Consider the following 19852-nt stretch of genomic DNA (forward strand, 5'->3'; position numbering starts at 1 on the left):
TAGTCATGTCAATTCATGTGTGATGCAGATACAGAGATTTAGTATGCAGTATCTTCTCCTTTGATGATACACTTCGGATTAATGAGGCCTTCTGAGTTAGCTGATTTCAAGAATGTCTGATTGCTCCACAAAAACAATCAATACGTCTCCCTTACAGCAGCGCTGCAGACACAGACTCATTCTAAAAATGCTGTAACTCCCTGATGGTTTAAACCCATCTCTCTGACTCTTTCCTTTGTGACTGATGCAGATGCTGTGCACAGCATAGGACCTGTAATGCATGATCCACCAGCAGCCTCGAGAGAGAGTACTGGCACCATGCTTGACCCAGAAAAAAGCACTCTCACACACACACACAGCTTAAAAATAGCCCGGTCACAATAATCCTAGCATACGCAAGCAGAGTGTTTGACGTTGTTGTTCAGAGAATATGCTCATTCCCTTCTAAAAATACAGTCTCTGCCCCCCTCTAGGCAGTGACGCAATAGCAGCACACGCCACTGCACAGCGCTCATCACAAAGCAGCCTCCAATGTTCTTGCTCCCGTTCTGCAAAACTGGAACCTACGATAGTTACAAGACACTTTGGGTGGGTCTCGTCTTTTGTACCTCTTGTCACCACCACCTTTTCAGCCTGTTAAACATGTGGCCAGCTGTGGCAGGACCGTGCATTCTGAGGTGTAATGCTGCAAATGCCTCGTCTGTGACCCTCGCTGAAGGTGTGACAAATCATCAGAGGTACTAAATTCTCTGGGTGACAGTATGATTGTTTAAAACCACATAATTCACTTTTCAATCTACTGCAATTTTGAACTGAACAAGAATATCAAACAGCAGTAACAGTCTATTCAGCCACAGGTCTGACACTTGTATCATCTTGTGGAACTTTCCAGAGAACATGATGCTTAGTTCCACAGGAGCCAGAAGGACAGTGCCTGTAAACACAGCTACATCTCTGTTGACTCGTAGAGCCAGCATAAACAAACAAGCTCTCAAAGATGTGCACATCTGCTCACCTCTAAACAGGGATGAGTGTCTGACCTGAGCAGATGAAACCTGCTCACTCCACAAAGCAAAGACTGGATTATCTGTCACAGACTGGATTCTCCTGCTTCCACCTAAACATTAAATAAATCTTCCACTCTAAAATCCATTTTCCTTTCAACCACAGGCTGTCCTGTATCACGATAATGGAAAGTGGCATTATTAACGCTGTCTGAAGGTGTAACACATAGTTGAGGACTCAAAGCTATGAGTACAGCAGACAGGTTGACCACAGGACAGAGAGCGACAGCTGGGCCATGCTGTCGACACAAAGCAGAATAACTGGGAGGGAGGTGTTGACTCACAGGAGGCTTTTTCCCCAAAGACCACAATGGTGGCGCTCCTTTAAATTTAGCCCTGTTTTAGTCAGCACCACTTTGAGGCGGAGCAACGGGAGGAGGTGGTGAATCCCAGTGGAGGTGGAGGAGGGAGGGAGGGTAGCAGGGGTTCCCTCATGACTGACCCGAGGCAAGACCCCTTTAAAACATGAGTGGAAAATGTTAGCCCCTGGACTGCCTAAAATACCATAGATCAGTTTCACACAGCGTTGCCTTGACATCGCAGAGGCAACTTCAGCTATGACAACCGCAACAAACACAGGCTCAGCCTGCGACAAGAACCCTTGATCAAGTTGATGGGCTTATCCACCAATCCAGTTAAAATGTCAAAAGGCTTAAGACAATGCTATTCGTGCTGGGCTGTGTGCGCTCCGTGGCCAGAGCGAGGGAGTTTAACATCCACCTACGATGACCAAAGAGACCATGAAGCACATTTAAAACAAGCACTCTGTACAAATATCAGACTTCCCTGTCCAACACAATTTCTATTAAGTGCAAAAGATAAAACATCATTAATAAAGGATATAACTGAGATAAATATAAATGTGGCATATGTTGCACAGATCACTGAATACAAAGTTTTACACACAACAAAACCTGTCTGCTTAGGGTTTAAAGAATGCACTGTTTCCTCATCTATAAATGAACCAGTATCTGTATTAATGTGTTAAATGGTAACTTGAGGAACTTTTATCTATACCACAGCTGACCCTCGTTAACTGATCATTAACCACTAACTGACATCATTTTTTTTTACTGTATAAAATGGGTAGCTTACAACCTTATTTCACTGTGGAGCTGCCCCTTGCTGCCCCTACCCCAACACTACTGCTGCAGGAGTGTGAGCTCTGTACCGAGAGTCTGCCTACTCCGCACACAAATTTGAATATCCTTGGATAGCAAAGGCATGACCCGCCCTATGATGTCTTACTCTGCTTCGGATTGGCTTAAGGGCCATAAACATGCCACCTTTATTGCGTCCTCAAATTAATTGTTTTCAATGTAGACGGGGGCATGCTCAAATGCCAGAGCAACGCCATTCCCGAGCACCTATTTTTCAGGGCGTGGCGGCTGCACCCTGACATAAACTACGTTCAACTTTTGGAACACAGCAGCACGCACCCCATGTCATGTGACGAGGAACAACCAATCACAGCCGGCAGATATCTTTGCCTTCTTCCGTAAATATCAGTCTGTAATAAATATGGAAAAGTTGATCATTTTGGTGCTGGGCTGTCAGAGCTTTTCATCTGTCCGACGGACGACATGCCCCCACACAACAGGCCGACACACAAACAGTGTCTGGAGGAAGATCAGCTCTGCACTCAGGATTTCAGGTAAACAGGCTATGATATGGTGCTTGTTAAGGTTGCTTAGCAACCTCAGACGCAACCTGTTGCTGCGCTCTTGAAAGCTGGCACAGAAAAGACACAAAAATAGTGCCCAGTGCCTCACATTGCGTTTTCCAGGCGGTTGAAGACGTGGCATGTGTACAGCCCCTTACCCTGACATTCTTACCCTAACCAATCTCACTCCTCTTGCTTAAACCTAACCGATCCAACCAACAAAGGCAAAGAGTACTAGCCAATCATAGAGACAGTGGAGTGGGTCAAACCTTCGCTAACCTAGGAAATGCAAAAATTTGCACCCCACACATACATAATGACAGGTTAGCATCATGAGGCTTACATGACCAAACGGGTCGAGACATTTTGGTATCAGTGTGAGTTTGTTGTGACTGTTTAATGATTCAGCTGCTGTAATATTAGTCGTCTACCCCTAGTGCCAGTGTATTTTACTTATTATATACTTTTAACAGTTTATCTGTTTATTAATCGGTCAAAATTCTTATTGTCAGTTAGCAGTTAATTGTTAGCATCTCTAAATCACATATTTTATATTATTTGATGAAAGACACTTTTACTGCTAACGCTTTTAAATACTCCATGGGACAGGGACTACAATAGTATACAGGTGAAGTTTCGGTGCACGCTATCTGACAAAGACCATGTTTTGTTCCTTGTTTGACTTCAATAAAGCACCGTAGGGATGAGCAAACATTTATCTTCTTTCCATATTCAAAAAGTGGTCAGGATGGTTTGTATGCAGCAGCTGCACCACACAATGCACAACTCGGAGAATGAAAGAGCAAAGATAGGGAAAACATTCTGAGGGATCTGCCATTTAGTCTGCACAACAGACTCAATGTGAACTGAGGCTGAGTTAACAAAAGACACAAATGCAGATGCAACGAAATGTGATCTCCATAGACCAGATCTACTACTATCAGAGATGAGGGTACGACAAAAAAAAATGCTGCAACAACGTGAGGAAACGGTGTCACGAGCAGTGCCATTTGCCAGCAGAGCGGTGTGATCGTGTAAATGCAGGGGATAACAAAGTCACAATAAATAGTAGTGTGTCATCTTGCGCCACATACTGTAAATACAGTAAGCTCCTATGAAGGAGGCCATCACTCCTCCTGTCCAGGCCCGAGCTCCTCCACAGGCTAAGGAGGTGGGATGCACAACCTGCCCTTGTTCTTTACTCATCATTGCTGTACAAGGGGGAAGCTAAAAATACTCACACCCTGTGAGCATCTCCTCCATTGTGTTCCTCCTCCTTCTCCTCATCCTCTTCCTCCTACAGTAGCCCTGCAAGTAAGAACTGCTTCTAAAAATGAGTCTCGTTTACACGGAGAGAGAATGATCAAGAACCACCACCAAGTGCAGACAAAGAGGTGATTGTGAGAAGAGCAGAGCTTCACAAAGATTAACTACAGAGCAAAAGATAAAAAAAACCCAACAAGCTAAACAAATTGTTAATCATCCACTAACTGTGAGATTAAATCAGCGTACAAATTAGGTAAGCCATTCTTAACATTTATGGCAAAAAATAAATATAAAGCATGTCAAAATTTGTTATTTTACTGCTTGAAAATGTCACAGCAAATAATGGTTATAAGATAAAGTATCACCTTACAATGAGCAGCTATTTTTGTTTTTTCTAAATAACCTCCAATATATAGCATATATAGCTGTACATTGATCAGTAAACCTTGCGACATCTGAGGTTTTTAACCAGTGGTAAATAAGTAAAGTTTAGATTAGATACCCACACAGCAAGTAATTAAAATTCTACATAAATAAATCTGGTGCCCAGTGACTGTTGAGAACTTTAAGCTGCTTTAATAAATGAAGCCATTGTTTTCTTCTTATGCCTTAGTGGTGCTCATCAGCCCACCGTTTTCCAAAATGGGCGTATTACATACCAACGCTATCTCTAATCAACACCACTCTTCACTCAGAAATCCAAAATTAGATGACCTTATATGCAAATTACACTTGGATTAATCAGTTACGTGCCAAGGTTAAATGAGGATCCCCCCTCGCTGTCATTCTCTCAGATACAGATACAGGAAAGGAAAGCATCGCTACTTTGTCCATCCCATTAGCTTATTCATGTAGCCTGCAGACCACAGGGCAGGAAATGCTTTTGCAGATTGAGACAATCTCTGTCAAACATCTCCATCAGCCCCTCTGCGAGTGTTTGGTAGCCTGTTGCTGAGTGCTTGCTCACCACTGATAGCACAAAGGCTTGGAGGAATAACGACTAATGGGTTTACAGTATCATTGCCGTTAGCGATCTCTCACAAAAGTGCAAAGTGGCTTTGACTATGAAATACTACAGTGACGTGGCTGCGAGTTGTTGTTGCAGTAGGGCGATACCTACATTATCATTCAATGGCAGAATGCAAGCGGGTTGGCATGTAAGCTAATTTGTGGTAACTTAAAAGGAGCTTAAAGTAGGCATTTGAGATAAAAACAGTAAAAAAAAAATCAAATGTAAACTAAAGAAAAATAAAACTAACTCTTATTTTTGGTATGCTTTTCTCATATCTGGAAATTGAAGGTTTATGGATAAAAGTTAAGTGTAAGCTCTGACAGCAAAAGCCTTACACAAAGAGAAGAAAGGCAAACTTGAGTGACAGTTCACCCCACAACCAAAGGTGTAGTGTCAGGGTGTAGTTCGGCAGAAAAAAAAAATACTTCCCACCTTAAACTGCTCACAACAAGGTCTGCAAATTATACGGGGTAACCAGGTCATGACTTCTGGAAAGAGACATTGCTGTTGAGTTTTTCAAAGGTATTTTTTTGGCACTTTGAGCATTACAAGCTGAGTGCCATCTAGATCCGTTATATTCAAGAGAAGGCAGACTTCTCTACGTCCAATATCTCCAACTCTCAGCAACTCACACCAAAAACAATCTAGATTGATAAACAGCACTACAGATAAGAGGGTGAAATATCCCTTTAAGCAGCAAATGTCATTTATAGCATGTTACACTTCAGAAAATAGTGGCAGTTTTGTGGCCACTGGAAAAATGTAGTTGTAGCATATAAAATCAAATGGTAAACTGTAAATAGAAACCATTTTTCCCTGTCTGATGAGTCTATTTTTAGATTCCCACACAAAAAGACGTCATTAGCACACCGATAACTGGCAATGCAACTTTTCCTGAATAACTGTGTCGAAGAAGAGAAATGAAATGGATTATATTCTACAAAACTTGTGAAGAAAAATGTTTCGCCTGAGGCCAAAATGTATTCCTTTTCCTGCCCCTTTATCCTCTCCATCATTGCTTGAACGGGGGGTTACCATGGAGACACAGAGGGCTCTTTCCTTATTGGTTGCCAAGATGAAGTCAGAGTGACGAGGAAAGTAGAGACCAGGCACTGCCGGGGCTGATACTTCTTTCTCCTGTTTCTCCTGTCTCCACTTTCACTTTTGTCAGCCTCTGTTCTTCCCCAACTCAGATCGTTTCCACTGCACTCTGGTTTCTGTCTTCTGGCTACAGCAGCAGCCTCACTGATTCTGATGTATTGTCATCCTAAATATATGCTGCTCTGATATACTGTGTGCAAGTGGAAATTCTATATTTAACAGAGGCAATAAAAAAAACAGTGGTGGGTGTGACACACATAAGCTAAGGCACAGGCCTAAATACAGCAGGCTACATGTGGTCTTTACAGATCAAACATGCTGGTTTAAAAGTAATTTCTGCTTAGTGCTAATACTGCACGTGTTAAAAATAATGTCAAGACAACCCTGCTTCTGCCTGTATCACTCCTAGGATTAAAAATACCCAATGCAGTTATGACGCAAGTTCCTTCATTTGGTTTAAAATTAACCTAATGGACCACGTACAACTCAATCCAGTAGTGAGTGAGAAGAATGTGGAGAAACACAGGAGAGCACCAATATTGAATTTATTGAATCCTTGGGAAGAAATGGGTCTTAATGCCCCAATTTCTCATGCTCTAGTAGCTGAGAGAAAACTGGATCTGAAAACTCTGGTATGAATTGGGGACAGACAGAGGAACAGAAAATACGCAAGCATCACACACAAAAAGTGTATTAGAGGAACAGTGTGAAAAACAAGGAGACAGAGGAAAGTTAAAATGGTGTTTAATGTGTATTTTTTACCAGACAGAGTAACTCGCAAATCAGCTCCCATCCAGAGAGGTACGGTTATATACAACTAACCTCTCATTACTGACTCTCAAAGTCCCACATCAATAAATTTATAAGGACGACCACAACTCTGATCTTAACACAACAATCTCTGTCCGTCTCAGATGATGTATATATACTGTGTTTGTCTATCAGTCTTGCATTTCTGGTTTACAGAAATTTGAATCACAGAGTCATCAGTTCAGTAAATAGGCCTGTGTTTATTAAGAGGACACCATGCATCAAGGCAAATTAACTGTCAATGATAAGAAAGAAAGAAAGAAAGAAAGAAAGAAAGAAAGAAAGAAAGAAAGAAAGCTGAGGCCGTCTACTGCCCTTTGGTGAAATACCTCAAACCCTCTTTTGCAGCACGAATAATGCAGGCTTCCCAAAAGTGTTCTGCCCAGTGACCAAAGACAGAAGCTGTCTCTCATACTGACCATAAAAGGCCATTTTCAAAGATGCTCACGGTCCTATGACTTTGGCTAACATTTCGATGTGTAGGGAGGTCAGGTTTCAGCTCTGTGGAAAACTGGGCTTTATCACCTTCTGGGATTTTCTTATCTGAGCAGTAAAAAACAGAAACTCTCTATCAGTCTCATACCATAAAGGATTCTAATGTCTATCTCACACAGAAACACACCCCTGTGAATGAAGATGTGGAGCTTTGTGTGGCATATGGAAGCAAAGAAAGGGCATAACGCAGAGAGACTTCCCAATAAAAGCCTGTACTCAAGGATGAAAAAGGGAAAGAGGTGAGGGGGCAGTAAGGAGGGGGAGTTAGGGTCTGAAGGAGTCTATTTTTAGCCTCAGAGAAATCAGGTGTCTGCCGCCGATGGAAGAGAAAGAAGAGCGTGGGTAAAGTAACATGAAACAGCACTGTCGCTTTCATTTTACATGATCCATGTGAGTCAGAGAGCGCTGTGAGGGTTGGGGGTTGGGGTACAACAAAACACAAACAAATATAAGATGTCATATATGGTCCACATTGACACGAAACACAAGAGAAATGCAAAGGAAAAGTGAAGGGATTAGTAGTAAAATAGCTCAGATAAAAATCTGATTTATAGACTTTGATGCTCAACGATAGCCTCACAATTAATGTGGACACCTGAAAAAAGGCGTCAGGGATTAAGTCTATTATCCAGCACTTCAGTGACTGGGTGGTGCTAGCTGCATTTCTAATTCACAGCAGACTATGCTCCTTGCAGATTAGATTAGCTCATCTATCAGGACTTTGCCTCATAGAAGCAGATATTATCACATCTTTCTGCTTAAGCCAAAAGTTTCCTGGTGTGTGTCAGTGTCTCGATGTCACTCCGTGCACAAGCCTGATGAATATCACCATGAAACAACTCCCCACTCCCCTGACAGGAAGCACATAAACAGACTTCATTCCTCTTCCATAAAATGAAACTAAAGTAAGGACACAGGAAGGTGGTCGACTGCTATAAAAAGACTTCAGCTCTTTCAGTTCCACCCACACTGCCAGAAAAACTGGTGTCCAAAGGGACGGGGACATGGCAGAGCCCGCACAAAGCGTTCATCTTTGTCTCATTTCCCAGACAACGGTGCTGTAGGAGCATTAGCAGTGATGTGCCATTCATCAGCTGGCTCATCAGGGATGGGTGGGGACAGGTTGTACCCCTGTTGTCCCTGTCAACAGCTCAACACCAACATTAGCATCACCTGCTTTGTTCAAGGGAGCTGAGGTGGGAGGGTGCGCTGGGGAAGAAGGACAGAGTCTGTGGAGCTCGAGGTGCAGAGAAAACACAATGTTCCATTCAGCGCTTGGCTGGCACCCAGGTGCATGATGGAGGCTCATTTGAAATACCGTCATGACGCCTGATTGTCCGCTCAAGATGAATTAAAAGAAAAAATTAGACCTTCAGATAACCAGCCAGCTGGCAGTGCATCCCTATACTCCCCTAAGAGGACATCATAAATTGTAGAAGAATGTTTTTCAAGATTGCTTCAAACCCCCGTGGGTGCCCTAACGTTTGAGAAGGCACCCATGCTAATCTTAGGTTTCCACAGATATGTTAATGGATACTTTGGGGAGCTCTGAGAAATTATTTGCATCACTCCCAATAGGGATGCACAAACCAATGTGCCCGTCGTCAAAGTTGGTTAATATTAGCTCTAAATATAAGAATGAAAAAAGATGGTGCTCAGTTCTGCAAGCTGGTGAGTAGGGATGCACAATAGTGTCGGCAGATCCTCAATATCAGCAGATAGAAGCTTTAAAATGAAACATCGGCGCTGGCCTGAAATGAACATTTCAGCTCATATGACAGGCCGATAAGATGACGCTTTTATTATGTGACTTTAATTAGTGAAGGTAGGTTTAGTTTGCTCTGGTTGTGAAAGTGTCAGTCAAGGCTGTAAAACAGGATACATTTTATAGCTCTGTTTGAAAATGTTACATAAAGATAAATATGGCATGTTTTACATATGATTTATGTTGTCTTATTTTCCCCTGTTAATGTGCACATTTTGAAAAGCATTGTATTTTATGTCTGAATCTGCCATCACAATAAAAGTAGGCATAATTTTTAAACTTTTAAATGATTTATTTTTAAATCTTTATGCATTTTAGTTTCTAAATCTTCATTCATTTATTTATTATTATTAATATTATTTTAATCTTTAAATCTTTAATTTTTCCTAATCTTACATTTTTATGCATTTTATCATTATTTTATCTCATACTTGTTTTATCTTATCATATTGCCTTTTAGTCTTTTAGTCTTTTAGTTTTTAGCTCCAGTGTTTCCTAATGGGGGGCCTCCACACTGAGGGGTGTGTCCGGTCTGCCCGCGGGGATGTTGCCCTGGAGATCCCTCAGACCCAGGGGACTGGGGGGCTCTGCACCATGTGTGGAGTCCACCNTGTGTGTGTGTGTGTGTGTGTGTTTATATGTGGGGGTGGGATTATGTATTATTTTTGTTTGTTTTTATTCTGTGAAGCACTTTGTGCTGCATTCTTAATGTATGAAAAGTGCTATACAAATAAAGTTTGATTGATTGATTGATAGATAATATGTTAATTCCACTACAAGAGACTTGATGTTCTCTGCAAGCAGGTGGAAAAAAACACGTGCATATATGGGTATCTGCATCGACAGTCGGCCAAAATTAGTTGGAAAATATCGGCATAACAGATATCTGCAAAAATCCAATTTCAATTCATGCATCCCTGCTGGTGAGGATGACTGATGACGCACAACATAATATGCAACACTGAGAGGGGTCAATACCTGATCGTTTAGGCTCATCAAGTCATGTTAATTGTACTCATGATGCCCAAAATCACCACATATGTACCACGAAGAGCTCTATAATCTACAGCGTACAGCACCTTCTGCCCTTAAATCCAGGCTACATGATTGGCACATGCTTCTGTGTTGCATCAAGTTTGTGTTTCAACGATCTTGAGTCATGACAGTAAGCTAAACTGTGGATGTACAGACAGATCAGTTCACTGGTAGCTCTGCCTTTTTTTTTTTTCAAAGTGTCAGGCAGATGCAACAACTGATATCCATGTAGCTGCCCGCCACCAACACATGCAATGGCGAGAAAAAAACCCCCAGCAACATATCAACAGATTGGGTTTACTGAAAATCTATAAATGTATCAGCCCCTAAAAATCCAGATTACATGCCTAACTATGAAGTTGGGCAGATGACTGATCTGTCTGTGCATCCATATCACAGTTTAGCTTACTGACATGACTCAAAATAGTTGAAACACAAAAGTATTGCAACACAGAAGCATGTGCCAATCATGTAGCCTGGGTTTAAGGACAGAAGGTGCTGTATGCTGTAGATTATAGAGCTCTTCGTGGTACATGTGTGGTGATTTATAAATTTCGCAAACAATAACAAATAGCAGGTAAACAACTATAAGACAAAAGACTCCTACAATCAACCTGGCGTTGTGCAGTGTAAGCCCAAGTGTGTGTGTGCAGGAAGTAATGTTCCTCATCTCTACGTCATCATTATCTAATTCCAAAGCAGATGTCGAGCTGATCATGACAGTGTTTCAGCTCAGTACTGGGGACCAGTTAAATTTGAATGAAAACTTCCAGGCCTAAAACAATCACATGTATTATTATCACCATTTCTTTTGTTTAAATCATGTTTGTATTTCAGGATAAAACATTAAAGTTTCCCCTTAAAACCACCCTGTCATATTATGTTAACAGTGAATAGAGTTCCTGCTCTAGCACTGCTAGAGTTCATGCCATGTCTTCTGGTAGAAAATAAAGACCAAAGGATATTTTATAAAGTTGCTTTGTTGATCATTTAACACTTAATTTCAGTGTTGTATTAAAAGTTCTAACATAAAACGCACTCATGACTTAAAATCCCCCCCCCGGTCCTGTCAGTGCACATAAAAATCAGTCTCCATTGACTGTCAAAGAAATGACGCCAACACAACATGAGTTATTGTACCCGGGAGTTATCAGCTGTGGGAAAAATAACTTGGACTACAAAGTCTGAGATAACACAAAAGGCTTGTTGTGAATCCAGTTAAATGCCTTCAGTGTCTCTCTGAAAGCTCATTGAGCAAACTGTATTCCTACATCATATGCCAAGCTGTAGAGTAAATTGACTTTTCTAATATCCTAACAGAGATATCTCAGGAGACTGGCTAATGCAAGCGTATGAACAATTCACCAACTGTGAGAAATGAGCCCCAGAGAGATTGTACTAGTACAAGCTTGTCTGTTTTATAGATGGAATAGAATAGAATAAAAGAAGTGAGTGATCTATTGTTAAAAAAGAAAAAGAAAATGTTCTTCACTGTTTATAATAGGGATGCGCTGATCTGATACTGATATCAGATATCCAATATCCAATATCAGATATTCTATGTTTACACTTTCAGCTTTCATTATTTAATACTGGAATTTAAATCCCTATTTGCACAAAATGTTTACAAAGAATTCTGAGTACATTTATATCTATGTATTTATTTGTTACATTTTGTTGTGTGGAAATTATTAAAGATGAAAGTATGTGACATCATGAATAATTATAGCTGGTCCATGGTCATGGTTAGGGTATTTTCAGAGGCCTTGGTCCTTCACCCTCTGCATGCAGGCATGTGAGGAAGCTCCAGGGTGTCTGAAGGACAAGCTGCTGTAAGATGAGGACCTTGTGGATGTTCAGACTCTAATGTTGAACAGATCTGTATGATGTGTGAAGTACACTGTATAAGGCTGAATCATTGTTCTGTCATTTTAAGTTTTTGGTATGTCTTTGTGCTGTACCAAGAGCTTCTCGGATCCGATTTGTGTTGAAATAAAACGTATATATTCAGCTGAGGCTCATCAGGTTTATTTTATTAATCATCAAAGTAAATACTGACGAGTACAAGTTTTTCTACATCACGCTTGTTTTACAAAGTTAGGAACACAATGTCTAAGTCATGCCTGATGATGCCTTAAGGCCCAGACATCACACAGACATCAAAGAACTAGAGGCAACGAAGGCCGACATCGTGTGAGTCTAAGCCAAAAAGCCGCATTTAAACAACCACAAAGATTAACAACCGCCAACAGGCACGTGCGTTCTGTGCCTGTGTGAAAGGAAACAAGTCTCCATACTGGTAGGCAGTGGTAGTCTGACAGGATGAACACAAGACGCGAGTTAGCCAGTTAGCACATTCACAACACAACCCACTTTTTGTTTTCTGAAAAAAGACTATTTACCCTGCGCTTTTTTGTTCGTTTCGATCTCACTCCCCCTTGACTTTAGCCATTTGTTTACTTTCCTCACTTCTGTTTCTCTTCCTGCCAATCAGAGTGATTTCATTCACTGATGGACTCTGCCGTCTCTGTAACATCAATTCAACGGGCTGAATTGGCCAAACAACAAGCAACAAGGGCCAGTTAGGGCCAACAGCGTGGGACAAACCGCAAAAACTAGGGTGACGGATGCTCATCAACAGCTCACATTGACCAATGGCTGACTACTGGTGCGTAAGGGCCCTAACACATAAAAGAATGACCTCTGTCACTTCCTCACAATGAGGCATACAGCTTATAAATTAAACACTGCTATTGCACTGGTATTGGCCGATATCCAAAGCCCAGGTACTGGCATCGGTACTGGGACAGAAAAAATCGGATTGGAGCATCCCTAGCTGCACAGCTGCTCAATCTCTGCCACGATCCACTGCATCTTATCACCGACAACCTGTCTTGGGTGGGAGTGGCAGTGATTGCGTGTATATGGAGGATGGGACACAAGACTCAGGAGATCAGCATGTGATAGATTTCCAAAACAGTCCACAGTCTGGTCTAAGTTAATGAGACTTTACCAGTCCTCTTGATTTGACAACCAAGCTGCATTGGAGATATTACAACACCAATATTATGCAACAGTTCAGTGGGTTTTTACAAAATCAAAGGAGATGGAGCAAGATGGAGAAAATATCAAATTTCCACACAAAACAGCAAGCGAAGTTATGATCATCATCGTGCAACATGTACAGTATTTTACAACAGTCACGCTGTGCAAAAATGTTAAACTTTATTTAAGCCTCATGTCGCTCATTTTTCTGTTTGTACCTGACGTTTCTCTTCCTGTGACAGCAATCTCATCTGATAAGAAGCTCAAATAGTACAGACATGGAACCAAAAGATGTGGTGAGCAGCTGCATACGTCACTCCAACTTTAACTGACAGGAAGTGCGTCCTCTCGTTTCCTCAGCTTGAATGTTACTACTCAATGGCTGTACACTCTTTTGTCACCTGCATTCTTAATAAGGACAGGATTGTTGACTTGTACTGTAAGACAATCATAACACAGCCAAAAGCAGGAGAACAGAATACCTGTCACATGTAAGAATAAAAAAAGAAAAACATGCTCACATGCTGAGGGCTGCTCTGTCAGGAATTTTCCACTCCACAGTCACTCAGACATACAGCATAGTATATTTACATATTCTCACAGCTTTTTCCTCCTGACCATCAGGAGGTTGTCAGGCACTCCAGTAACTGTATAACACAAGTGGGGTGGTGGGTAATTTTAGTCTTATGGAAAGAGACCTGTGTGACACAAATGAGCAAACATTAGCATAGTATATGAGTGTGGTTAGAAATTATTATCCTCATTTATCAATAAGGCCATCGCAGTGTCTCCAATTTGCTTTTTGTGTGAGCAAAAACAGCATTGGAATAGCTTTAATTCAACAAATACAACTGGTGAACATGGTGCAAAAAAACTTAACAAGCCACATGTCAATGGGCTGACTCATAATCTCCGTGTGTGATACTGTGTTTGTTTGGTGTGTTAGATTCAAGTGAGACACCTGAGAGTTTAAGTGCTATCAGGTTGCAGCCTCTCAGCTACTGTCTTCCAGTAAGATTCCTTGGTTTACGATGCATTCACAAAAATAAAACTCTACATTATGTCTCCACAGTAAAGAAGTGCTCTGCAACAGAATCATAAAATCACTGACTGAAACCAGAACAACATATACGAGTCCATGTATGGGTATCCTAGAAATACAGAACCACTAAATTTAGACAACTTCACATCTCCACTGTGTCAGACTTCAATATGAACATGGCTACGAATAAATTTGCAATCCTGAAGCTACAAATTTAATTTTCCAGGAAATCACTCATACAATATTTATACTGAATGAATATTTGAAATCTGTTGAAATAACTTGCTTAATAAAAAGTCTTCTGGTGAGCCGTTTTCTGAGGGAGGGATATCACAGATGCCAAATTTAATCAACATCGACCCAGTTACAATCAATTAAGCTCATGTTAACTCAAAATAACAATAATATAGGCAACATGCTGCTGTTGGTGCTCTTACTTAAAGGGGCAACAGACAAGTTTTTTTTGCTTTAACTAATCATTATGAAGTAAATACTGATTGCTCAGTGTAACAGCTATAGATAACAACACCATCAGTGTGTAGGTTGGTTTGCTATAAGCCTGGCTTTCACTATGCAATTATGTCTGCAACCAGGTACAATCTCCCAGGAAAATGAAGGTTTGGGTTACAGCGCAAACAAAGTGCTTCAACCATTGTGCAACCAAAACAGGAAGAGAGAAAAAAAATCTGTCATCACCAGTAGCTATCCCCAGTTACCAGAGAGTATGAATGCAAGTTCTTTGTAGTTACAATCCCCCAGTAATAGAAATGGTGGACGGTGAAACAATCGAAGTAATTATGGAAATCAAAATGAAGTGTGTCTGTTGTGTTTGGTAGTTGCTAGGCTTTTTAAATCACATTAGAAAAGCATTATTGACCTAAAAAGTTATAAAAGTCTAATGTCAAAAAAGCCTTTAAGGGAATCTAAAAATTAAAATGAGTCAGAGTACTGCCAATAGGATTAGAGTGATTACACATGAGGAGTTAAAACTGTCTAAAAGCATAGTCCATTCCCAACGCCTGCCCCCACAGTATGGCTGCACAGTAACATTTTTGCATAACACAATGACAATATTACTTGCAATTACTAAATGGATATTCAGTGGTGCTCCGTTCTTGACTCTGACTTGCACAGTACCTGTGCTTGTGCCCTGTTGTCTCTCACACTCATCTTATCGCACCTTCCTCCCTCAACCATGCAGAGGAGTACAGCAGCACTAGTCTAATAAACCTCACTCGCGTGTGTGCAGATTCTGACCAAATAAAGGACAGTGAGGGTTATATAACTGATTGGCAAGAGAGTAACAAACATGGCGTGTATCAGACAAACTAGCGCCTACAGACAGAATGTATTTCAAGAAGTTGTTACTATATTCAAAGTGCTATATCACAGTCTTTCACAATGTGTTTATCAGGCAAGTTGACATCACAATGACCATAAAAAAACAAAAACAATATTTTGTGCAGGCCTAACTCAGACTTGCAAATATAGCCACGTGTTGTATTTATGTTTGAGGGAAAAACCAGTTAGTGCTTGAGCTCCCTCAAACACTTTTTGAGCCCCATAGGCACCTTTCTGTGTGTCAGCGTGTCTGCAATGCTGCAGAACGTACTTGAGAGAATGGTAATGGTAAGAACGACAATGGAAAGGGAAATTATTTTTAAAAAACATAGAAAGTGTACATGGCAGCAAGAAGTCTGTGACATGCATTTATTGTCCACGAGTTGAAAAATAGTCCCCTTCTTCATTGAACATTTTGAGTCCTTGTGCCATCGTGCACTCACATTTTGAGTACACAGGTGACATCAATTACACTCAGAGCACATTTAATTAGGCTGGACATTGTGACTGGGCCCGAATTGCAATATCAAATACTCTGAATACTCAGTTTCACAGAAGTACTTTTAATTTTCCTCAGCTACAGTTTTGCCTGCAGGAATACATCGTCTTCAGTGACAAATAGACGGACAAAAGGAGACATATTTTTCTCGAGCTTGAAAGTCACTGAAGAGATTTAGCAATTTGCATGTCATCACAGCCCTGCCCATGTACAACATGTGTTTTTATGAGAGTGTGTTCATGTTGGTTGGTTGGTTGGTTGAAGGAAAGGAAGTCCCCCACCGTATAACTGGTTAGGCAAACATTTTGAGGAGCTGCCATGTTTATAGTTAAGAAACCTCCAGTGTCTTAGAGGTCATAACAGGTATGACCGGTAAAAAGGGGGCGGTGCACAGTCACACGAAGAGGATTTGAATTCTGGGTAATGCTGATATCAACGGCCTCCACTTCATGCAGTTTGCCATTAATCATCACAGCAGCACTTAAGTGACTGAACAACAGGTAACAACATCAGCAAAGTGTTTATGGTGAAATTCTTTGTGACACAAAATGACCTGTAAGAGAAAATACAGTGCAGGCCAACAGCAGCTCTTGTGGAGTGATCGTTACAATCAGCACTAAAAGCAGCTATGCATGATGTTTCAGATCAGAAATGGGGAGCATAATTAATAAGACAGTCTAAAAGTCAAAAACCAAAAGTGACTCAGAGGAGAACAATCTCTGTAGAAAAAAAGCAAAGACCGCCTGTAATTCAACTCAGGAGAGAGTGCATAAAAATCTATATTTCACGAACTGCACTTAGAGTGAACTTCAGCACTCCGATTTCTGCTTTCATGTTAGTCAAAAATGCCAAAACCAATATAATCTTTAAGATGTCAGAGTAGCTGATGCGGAATGTGTTACACAACCCTCACAACCGTTATGGCTTCAATGAGGCAGGACACATGTTTTAACATGTCAAAGAGAGCTTTCACCTAGTGCAATATTCTTCAGGCACAGAAACAACACAATAACCTATCACCATTTGTGTCTCCTGTATTTCCCTCTCTGTCAACACACTGCAAGTAGATCTTGCTCTTATCAGCCTGTGGCCCACATAGGAAGCACAGATCCAACTCAGAACTAGTCTTACATTGCAATGCTAATTCAAAGACACACAATGTTGGGAGTAAAGCAGGGGGTCACAGTGGTGTAAGTGGCTGTGTGGCAGCCCCTGCCCTCATAGCAGAGCCATCATCTGGGCAACAGACGCCACAGCCTCAGAGTCAGCACTGCCTCAATGACTCACCCAGGCCCTGCTGAGTCAAGTAGAGTGACTCTTGATGCTGAAAAATCATAAAGTAATGTTGAAACAGATATGAGCCTAGGGGATAAAAAACAGGCTTGTGGCATGCAGGTTTTAGCGAAGTCAAAAACAAGCTAACTGTAGCCAAAGTCTGCTTCACAATTCAAACCTCACCTTCTAAATGATGGTTAGGCAGATGTGCTCTATTTGCAGCTGGGTCGTAAATAAATTCTCACACATAGTTATCAATGGAGAGTGTACCAAAAGGGCAAGAACACGGAGCCTGAAATATCCACCAATGATTCCAGTCATTTCTACGTTAACTTGTTATTAAATGCAGTGTATAACAACAGCTTACAGTCTGGATATACAGAGAGGAACATTTCACCAGCTTTACCAAGCATGCCTGTATGACAGCAACAGGGCCATGACACGAGAGCAGGAAAAAATGCTGCACTTCTTCAGGCCATAGGCGACAGACAGAGTGAGTCTAAACTAATATAATGGCAGCACATGCTGTTAAACCCTTGTAAAGTTAGATTTACTTAACGTGACGTTGCATCTCTGGATGGGGGATGATCAAATTTGAACTGGAGTAAACCCACCGTCAGTTAGTTACCTAGCAACATGGCAGCACGGTAATGACAAATTGATGGCTTGCAATGCTCATCACATACCTGGACCTGATGCCAGTGATACAACTCTGGCTTCACCTCGCTCCAGCACTCGGCAAATCAAAGTTCACCGGCTTTTATCCGCGTTTTGGGGGGGGGTCACCGCTGTCACCGGTGACACGGTTTGCTCTCAGCACGATAAAGCCTCCGACTTGCTGAGGTCTGGGAGCGATGCCATGATGAAGATGAACGCATCGAAAGTCAGCAACTGATTTCCTTTACGTCGCCGTTTGTTTGGCCCTTCAGCAGAGGAAGGGGTGCGGGTACAACATGTAGAGATGACACGTAGAGAAACATCATAATTAAGCTCGGGAGTACGTTACATGCTATCAACCGCCGTTTCTGCCCGTGTTTACAAAATCTGGCCACATCATTGCACCGGAGAACAACAACACGTTGGGTTTCCTCAACCGACGGGAAAGGCCAAAGTAGCTATGGTAACGTTAAAATGTCCTTGAATATCGAAGCTACCCTGGCAGGGTTGGCGGTCGGGCTGGTCCGGGGCGACGACAATGTAACGGCTGTGAGCTCAGTCCAGCGGCTCGCGCCACCGTCCACACAACCGGGAAGAGCGAAGAGCGACCAGACGAAGAGCACCCGCCATCGTAAGTTGTCACTTCTCAAGTCTGAGCCGCGGCAAGACTTCACAGTCCTTTCAGGCACGACATAAAATGCCGTCAAGGTAACCCGGGTACAACGAGGCTTCCGGTATAGCTTTCAAAATAAAAGTCTGCCTCACCGCGCATTTAAACTTGAAACCGTTGGAATGTGACTTCAGTCCCAAAACTCCTCTTCCACATTTTACACACATTTTCTCCTTGTTTCCTTAAACAACAATTTTACTACAGTGTCTCTCATTCAAGACTTTAGTCAAATGAAACAAATATTGTGTAAAAATACGAACGTTACACAGCGGCAGGATTAGTCGCGTAACTTCCGGTTTTTATGTTTTATTTAATTATTCTTTTTTTTTTTAGCAATTATTTTATATTTTTATGTAATTATTTTTATATAAATTATTTTTTTACTATTTTTGTATTATTAGGAAACTAAAACAAAATAATTTGAATGTAAACGTCTTGCAATACAAGATGAAAACTGAATACGATGGAAGTGCTTTTACATTAAGTTCGGACTGGAAATGTAATATTGAACAAAAAAGGGAAATAATAATTAAATTAAATTAAATTAAATAGCTTCACACATGAACTTATTCATGTGCAATACTCTTATTTTAAGTGCAATATTCTCACTATACATGCAGGTCTGTACAGCTTTTCACATCTGCACACGTAGGTACTGTGTATGCATGTTTGAACTGGTGTATGTGTGAGTTTTTAACTTAATTGCTTTTATTTTACTATCTATCTATTCATGTAGTCTTTTATCTTTATTCTATTTTAGCTCTACATAGGTATTGCAACTGAATTTCGTTGTATAGACCTGTACAATGACAATAAAATATATTCTGGTTCTGACATAAGTGGAAATATAAATGTATCTGTAATCTACTACAGTGCGAAATCGTTTTAGAATATTATCCAACTTTTGTGATTTTATTCCCTTTATCAGTTTTAAGGATTTTTTAAAAAATGTGAGTGTAATTTCAGGATTTTGTGCCTATGTGTGTAAAAAAAAAAAAAAGCCAGACACAGAATAACATTACTACAGAGCTCAACATTTTCGTTTTTCAAGATAATACCAAATGTAATATTGTCTATAGAAATAGAAGCTGGAAATGATAGGATGTTTTTTT

The 19852-nt window shown here is 40.9% G+C and overlaps 1 protein-coding gene across 5 annotated transcripts in view; it reads right to left on the reverse strand.

Moving 5' to 3' along the window:
* Nucleotides 1-18786, reverse strand: part of LOC126393776 (membrane-associated phosphatidylinositol transfer protein 2-like) — a 58021-nt gene extending 39235 nt beyond the window's left edge. For 3 of the 5 annotated variants that reach the window (XM_050050112.1, XM_050050108.1, XM_050050114.1), the window contains exon 1: nucleotides 18100-18786. The gene's annotated coding sequence lies outside the window, so the exon portion shown is untranslated. The remainder of the gene's footprint in view (nucleotides 1-18099) is intronic. The other 2 variants (XM_050050113.1, XM_050050110.1) reach the window with 1 other exon arrangement.
* Nucleotides 18787-19852: the final 1066 nt, after the last annotated feature.

The sequence above is a fragment of the Epinephelus moara genome, chromosome 8 (genome assembly GCF_006386435.1).
Source record: "Epinephelus moara isolate mb chromosome 8, YSFRI_EMoa_1.0, whole genome shotgun sequence".
Classification (NCBI taxonomy): Eukaryota; Metazoa; Chordata; class Actinopteri; order Perciformes; family Serranidae; genus Epinephelus; species Epinephelus moara.